Raw genomic sequence first — 8,066 nt, forward strand, 5'->3', positions numbered from 1 at the left:
AAGGCTATTTTCACTTGGAAACATATTGCTATCTATATTTTCAAGTGAAAATCGTTGTCACTGCTTCCTGACAACAGGCTGCTCGAAGTGGGTATCGAACCCGAGACCTCTGAAACAAGTCCCGTCGCTCTTAACCGCTGACCTACGGGCGGGCCCAGTTTAGTGTAATATAAGATTATTTCAAATACATATGTATTTATGCTTGATTTTGGGTGATAGTCGTAAGTTCATAACAAACTGTGTTTGTTCAATACATTGTAATAATCAGCCACAATAATAATAGTCCTTAGAGAGCGTACAACGCATAATGATTTGTCATAATATTTGCGCACCTCGTAATACTAACTAACTGTTTGCTTTATTCAAATACTTCAGCGCGCCACGCCAAGGACGTACAAACAAAGATATTGCAATTTAGAAGTTTCCCGACAAGAACTGTGCCACATCTGAATTTCCATCCGAATATTATTTGTTCGTAAGTTTATATGTATTTGAACTGCACGGAGATGGAGATGGAGATGGAGAACGCTTTCATTTGCGGCGACTAGAGGGTTGCCAACGCGCCCGGATTATCCCGCCGAAGTGCTTCGCACGTTCCGCGTTCGAGTTCGCGTTCGCATTCAATGTCGTGCCCGGGGTTTACAGCATCCGAGAGATTGTTGCATGTACTACGAACTACGAATATTCGCGCATTTGCATAATATGTAATAGATGAATTAACATCACTTAAATCTTAATGAATACATTATACACCAACACACATCGCACGGAATATATATAAACATATACATATACATATACATACCTCACCAAGAATGTAATGTATTCCTGGTGCGGTATATATCAATTTTTTACAATGTTTATTATATATTTCAATCTATGTTATATTTTGAATTTAATCTTTTTTAAACTTTGTAAAAATTCTTTGATGTACTGTATAAATATTAGAAAAATGGCTGAATGATGACACACAACCGTGTCGAAACGTATAAATAAATAAAACGATTGGCTGTAAAGATAACTTTCAAGAATATATTGACATATGTATTAACAAGGTCTAGTAATCGGGCATAACATCAATAAAAAACGAATTTCTTTCAAATCCATTTTAAATCCATACGTTTCGGCTATAATCCTAGTAAATAGTACTTACAATTAGTTAATCATAGTGTTAAATTGGAAAATTTTAATAATTCATGGTATCAGGATATGGCACAATGCACTATGTAAATTAAATTTACAATTAAACAATATTTTCACAAAATACTATTCACAAAACACAAATAGATAGTGTGTAATATATGTGTTGTTCGCAGGCTGGTTGAAGATATAATGAAAAAAAAACATGTGTAGAATCTTGGTAAAAATATTTTAAAATGTCTTTTCCTAAAAGTGTTACTTATGGTTACGGTTCAAAACTTTAAATGAACAAAATTACTAAAATTTAATCACAATATATCAAAAATGATCATAATTTCAGAAAGCTCTAGGTCGCACTTAAAAGCTCCTAATTTCCAAACAAAGTAAGATAATTTGTGTTTATAATTTATTTTTTCAGGACGGTTAAGGTCAATACTATCACCCCGTTTTGGCTTGACGTCAAGGTCTGAAACGCCATATATATATATATATATATATATATATATATATATATATATATATATATATATATATATATATATATATATATACATATATATATATATACATATATATATATACATATATATACATATATATATACACACACACACATATATATATATATATATATATATATATATATATATACACCCGTTGCTGTGAATATACATTGAAGCATTTTACTAATATTCTGTTACAATCAAGTTAATTTTTTTCTTAAAAATATTTAAATTAAAAAAATAAGTTTTCTAAAAGAATATAATTGAAAATAATTTAGTAAGTTTGATGCTAAACCAACTATTAGGATATTTTTCTATTATTAGGAATTTATAGGAGACATGGAATAACATTTAATTTGCAATAACAAGTATTGAGATCATCAATTAAGACAAATACTTTTCTATCTTCGTTGGACCATATTATGAAGGATTACATACCTACATACGTAACAATCATTTTTAGCTAGAGTTATGTAAACGCTCTTAGTAAAAACCGCCAAAATGCTAGAAAACGCATGAACATCGAAAAAGAATGTTATCGTAACTGCATAACTAAGTTACGTTTCATGTGTGAAACGCTTGATTGCACAGCAAATACAATGCATTTCGACAGTATATATATTGTATCATTTTATATGAAGAAAATTGACCCCTTAACGTGAATAAGATAAAATGCATACATGAGAAATATGTCCAGAAATCGTATTTATTAATTTTTGCTATAATTAAATATATTTAGTTTACAATTATCAAGTGAGCTTTGTTCGAATATATCTATAAATGTAAATATCGATCATATATCTGCCAACTCATGTGCACTAATAGGCGTCACATCAAGTCAATATTTTCGGTTCAGTATTAAACCGCCCTTTCGTCGGAAAACAATGTAAGGGTCAAAGTTTATTTTATTGAATTATTTATAACGATATACTCGTATGTTTATACAGTACACAAACCAAAATTAATTCAGACGCACGCGACCGACCTGTCGAAAAACACGCGTATGGGAAACATTTCATGCAAAGGTAAATGTTTACGGTTGATGGTGTTTTTGAGACTCCATAATTGTCTGTTTGAAAAACTTCACTTTTTAATTCAGTAAAGTGTATCTAGCATTTTTTTCAATTGTCTGAATTAATCGAGTTGATTTACAAGCATTAACTTATATTTGCATTTTGAAATTGACAAATTTATTTTATAACTTTTCATAAAATAATATAAATAATGATCTTAAAATGTTTTTATTAGAAGTAATATCTTTCTACCTAGGAATTATCTGGGAACATGTTCAAACAGAACAAAAAGGATTATTTTTTATGCCATATGAAATATTCTCTTAGGAGAAATAACATGGTGTTTTGTTGTTTAATAATATTTATTCATTTATTGATATTATAATCAGACCCAATAGTTTTTACTTACAATAGATTCATTGACTACCAGTGAGATGGTCATTTATTAAGTAGGAACTATAATAACTTTTTAAGAAAAAATGAACCTATTCTAAAAGCCATGTTGTTCATATAGCCTGGACAAAACGACATATATAGTAGGTAAAGATATTCTGAGATATTATATTTTAAGAAAGCAGTGCGCAAATATTAGGTTGTCAAATATCTCCCTTCCGCTTTTTTGCTCTTGGTTTATAATACAAAAAGGCGGAAGGGAGATATTTGACAACCTTATAAATTGGTTGGATCTATTTGGGACATCATCACATAATGCATGAGCTACAAGGGAACAAATCATACATCGTAACTAGGGAATGCAATATCGATGGAAAATTTCAATACCGGTTTTTCGGTAATTTTTCATTTTAAAAACGGTAAATTACCGGTATTTTTATTATCTTAAATGTAAACAAAATTGAAAGTTACTAGTACAAATATGAAAAAATGTATATACAACTACAACTATATTCAACTAAACAATAAATTAAAACAATAAGTTTATTTTTTTAAATAATAATTTAACAAAAGTATATGCAATTTATTTAATTCATTATCACTATCGAGCATATTGAGTACTTTTCACCAAAAACAAACTTATGAGTAAGAAAGACCAAAAACTCATAAAAGATTATATTAGATTATTATAATAAACTGTATTGTCTGTATCCGATGTGTTAAATTAGCATAATCTCCAATATTTTAAAAAAATAATCTTTTTACACTAATTTAAGATCGGATTCTTTGTCGAGATAAATAATAAGTTACTATAATTGTTGAGTTATGTTATTTAAAACAATGTGACGCTTCAATACCATTTTCAAACTTCGAAACGTTTTCGAAAAATAATATTTTATAATTGTAATAAGAAGCAGAAATATTTAGTAGTTATCATAATTATTATGTATAAAGTTAGAAAAAAAAGATTACGCAGGGGTAATCTGTACGATATAAAATATTTTGGCGCAAATATCAGTTAAAAAACCGTTACATTTTTACAAAAGATGAAACAAACATCATTATCTATCAGTCCAATTCTATTTACTGTAACACGATATGAAGCCCTTTGGAAAGCAATAAATATTCAGTTTAATGACGAGTTGATATAATATTTGACATTTGTTTATTTTATAGAATCACTTGAAGATTAATTTAGAGATAAATTTGTTCCGAGAAATTTAAACTTCAGGGTATGTATCAGATAGCGATATCAGAATGCAAGTTTTTTTTTACTGGTGGACTTTTTGACCTTTTTTCTTGAAGTAGTATGAGTACAAGTTACTTTTGACAGGTTTCAATTTTCTATTTTGGCCTCAAGTGAATCGATGCACCTAAAGCACCTAAAGTGCTTGCAAAATAATACTATGTTTTTGTCCATTGTAAAAGTATGTCATTTTGTCCGTCCGCTAGTGAACAATAATGAACAAATAATCAAGACTTCACCAAAAACCTAATAATTTCAATAAAATCACTAGTACTGACATTAGTTCATTATTTTAATAGAAATAATTACAATTAACTAAAAAACACGAATAAACCACAGTTAAAATAAACTTAATTGCGCGATACGCGTTTAAACTGATAACTGAGAAAAGGCCGTCACAATGACGCTTACTTAACATCTGACAAGATTGTGATTATGGCTTTCTTTACATTATACAGAAGCGAATACGATACTAACGCTAGCCAATTTTTAAAACGACACCACTGTGTCATTTTGTCCATTATACCATTTTTTCTGCATTTTCCGTACATGATAATTACGGAGATAACAGTTTTGCTGATAATCAGATAGGATCGGAAAATTTCAATTTAAACCTACTGAGTGTTTTTATGTTTGATATATTCGTAAATTAATTTCAAAAAACGTGTGACCGACCTTGATCAAAAAATCATCAGCTCGAATTCCAACTAACGTTTTTTGAAGGATTAGAGTTCTTAAAATTATTTCATAAACTTTTGCTAAATATCATCGAATATTTATTTTATTACACTACTCATTACAGAGAAATGATTCCACTGACCATGAAACAAATCCGCCCCTATATTTTATTAATTCATGTTGGACGAAATTACTTAATATACATATTTTATACTGTAGAAATTATGGTAAAAATAAATTTGTTGTTTATAAAGAAACTTAACATGGCTATTGAGTTCATAATCTGATCGAATATTCTAAAATATTTATCCTAAAATATAAATAAATAGAGGCCTACAAAAAGTGGTTGGATTATATAAGTTCATCAGAGTTTATAATAATGGGCTGCGTTTTTAATACATATAATTGCAGATATAAGTATGTTTGAAAAATATCGGTTCAAAATCGCAATAATTAGTTTTAGGTGATAGCAAAAACAATTTTCAAAATAAACTAAACATTTTAAATATTAAAATAATTCTATCGCACTTCTCATTAAGTCGATTATTAACGGGCGTCGGAAAGTTCATGCAACTTGTCCTAAGGTAAACACTTGTAATAGGTGTTCTACAAGTGCATTAATAATGGCTTTTATTCAAGAAATATTTGTATCAAAATCAATCTTATCCAATTACTATGACTACATTGTATCTATATCCTCTAAAGTTGTACAAACTGCGCAGCTCTACCATTTTGTGTAGTATTTCCTATTTTCCAACATACACCATTCGTTCAGTACTAATAACGTAAACGCAATCAGTTCTACCGCGAAACAGTCCGAATTGATACACGGTTCATATTCCAATCCGTTCAATGTCAAAAATAATTGAAACATTTTAATTTCGCGCCAATTGCGGAAACGACGGGCTGCAATTCAAGCAAAATTCTCAATCCAAAGGGATGTGATATTCTATTGAATTCATCGTGTTTTGATGATAACCTATACAATGGAAAGTTGAGAAATAATGATTCTATGAATTTTATGAAAATAATGAGAGTAATAGCATAATTTCATTACATATTTTTTCAATTTTGTAAAAATTATATTCAGTAGCTGTGGCTGCTCTGCATGTTCAGTTTTAACTAATATATTTGTTTTGCTACCCATGGTATGAAATGTTCAATGATGACACTTATTAAGTGTCGAAACGAACCAAAAATAATTTAATTTTTTTTTTAACTTTTATTAGTGGTGACTTTGTATCTACTGTTGAACTAAAACTATTTAAAAATGTTTAATCATTATTAATCATTGTTTTTTATTTATTTTATTTAATTATTATGTTAAATAATTATTATTTTTTGTAATAATAATTAGGCTGTGACTGTGTATACTTTCCAACTAAACTATATAAAAATGTCATAACACAAATAAGCAGATTGAATAAACCATTAAAAATATAACAAAAAGCTTAAAAACATTCTTGAAAATTGAGGATATGTTACTACCAGAAAGCATGTGACCAACTAAGCAACTAGTAAACATAACTTCAATTTTCAAGAATGTTTTTAGGCTTTTTGTTATATAAACAATGTTTTTTTAACTTCTCGTAAATTAAGTTATAGTAATCGCAAAAAACCGAAAATTGAATGCAATTTTTTGTACACGATTTCAATTGTTTAAGAAACAGTCTATTTCTATTAAGAGGAGGCGAGCTGATTAGTTTTTCGAATCTCCATTTCGATGATACGCGGTCAAAAGTGCAAAAGATAGCATTACTGTTTTTGAGGGGGTCCGTTGTATTTTTTTTGAACTCACTCACACAGTAAACATACTCACACACATAAATAATTTGGCTGAATTTTAAAAATTACAATAGGAGCCACTCCATTGAGTGGTCAACTGATCTCACTGAGGTAAATATTAAGAGCCATGTCTAGTCTTTATCGAAATTGTTCAGCCTCCTAGATCGAGGTTCTTGAAGAAGATGTTTAACTATTTCATTGGGGTGGGATTCCAACTTCTCAAAATGGCGATGACTGGTACTGGTAATTACATCTTTCACAAATGGTATGCTCAAGTCATCATGAATAATTTTGTTACTGACACACCATGGAGCGTTTACGATCTGCCTCAGAATTTTTGATTGAGCTCGTTGAATTGAATCAATGTGAGATTTTCTTGCACATCCCCAAAATTCCACACCGTAGGTCCATATCGGCTTTATTATTGTTTTATATATTAGTAGCTTGCTTTCAATAGGTAATTTTGATTTGTTACCTATGAGCCAGTAGACTTTCTTAGCTCTATTTTTTACTAGAGCTATTTTTGAAAGTTAGTGTTGCTTTCAGGTTAGTTTGCTATCTAATATCATCCCGAGATATTTTGTTCAGTATTTAACTGGAATTGTCTTATGAAATTGTTGTAAACAATTGGAAACGTAGGTTCAGCAGTTTGGGATCTATTTAAGATTGTATATGGTCACTTAAATACATCAAACAAGAGATTGTCTATATTATGATATTATATTTAATAAAAAAAATCTAAGCCTTGATTTTTGTGGTATCTATATATTAGAAAGATTATATAGTATATGATTTAAAGGAGATTAAACAATACCTTTATATTAGATTTAGAATTAGTGTAAAATGTAAATTAATTTATATTAGAATTTTTATTATACATATATTAAAATGATTACAATATTTATATTTTGTCCAAACAAATAAACTTTCGCTTAGAGTTCCGCTCCAATATGCACAAAATAAAAATCTACTAAAATCGAATTTAAAACAGAATCAAATTTCTACAAGTTTAAAAGTATTTAAAATTAAAAAAAAAATCTTTTTTAAGATGGTTGTAAAAATATTTTTTTCAAATACACAAGAAAATTGCCATGCCTTCCATTGCCATCCATTCGAAGTTTGATTGAATTGCGCACTATCTAAAAGTTAATATTAAGAGCTAAAACTTTCTGAGAATTGTTTTTTATCAATTTGGAACCATTTGAGCCCTTGGGAGCAAGGAAATTCGAAAATATCCATATTAAGAACCACCCTAATATATATATATATATATATATATATATATATATATACAAAAATATAAATCAA

The sequence above is a fragment of the Ctenocephalides felis genome, unplaced genomic scaffold (genome assembly GCF_003426905.1).
Source record: "Ctenocephalides felis isolate EL2017-DRISC unplaced genomic scaffold, ASM342690v1 CF-g0.4_SCAFFOLD_01886, whole genome shotgun sequence".
NCBI classification, from domain to species: domain Eukaryota; kingdom Metazoa; phylum Arthropoda; class Insecta; order Siphonaptera; family Pulicidae; genus Ctenocephalides; species Ctenocephalides felis.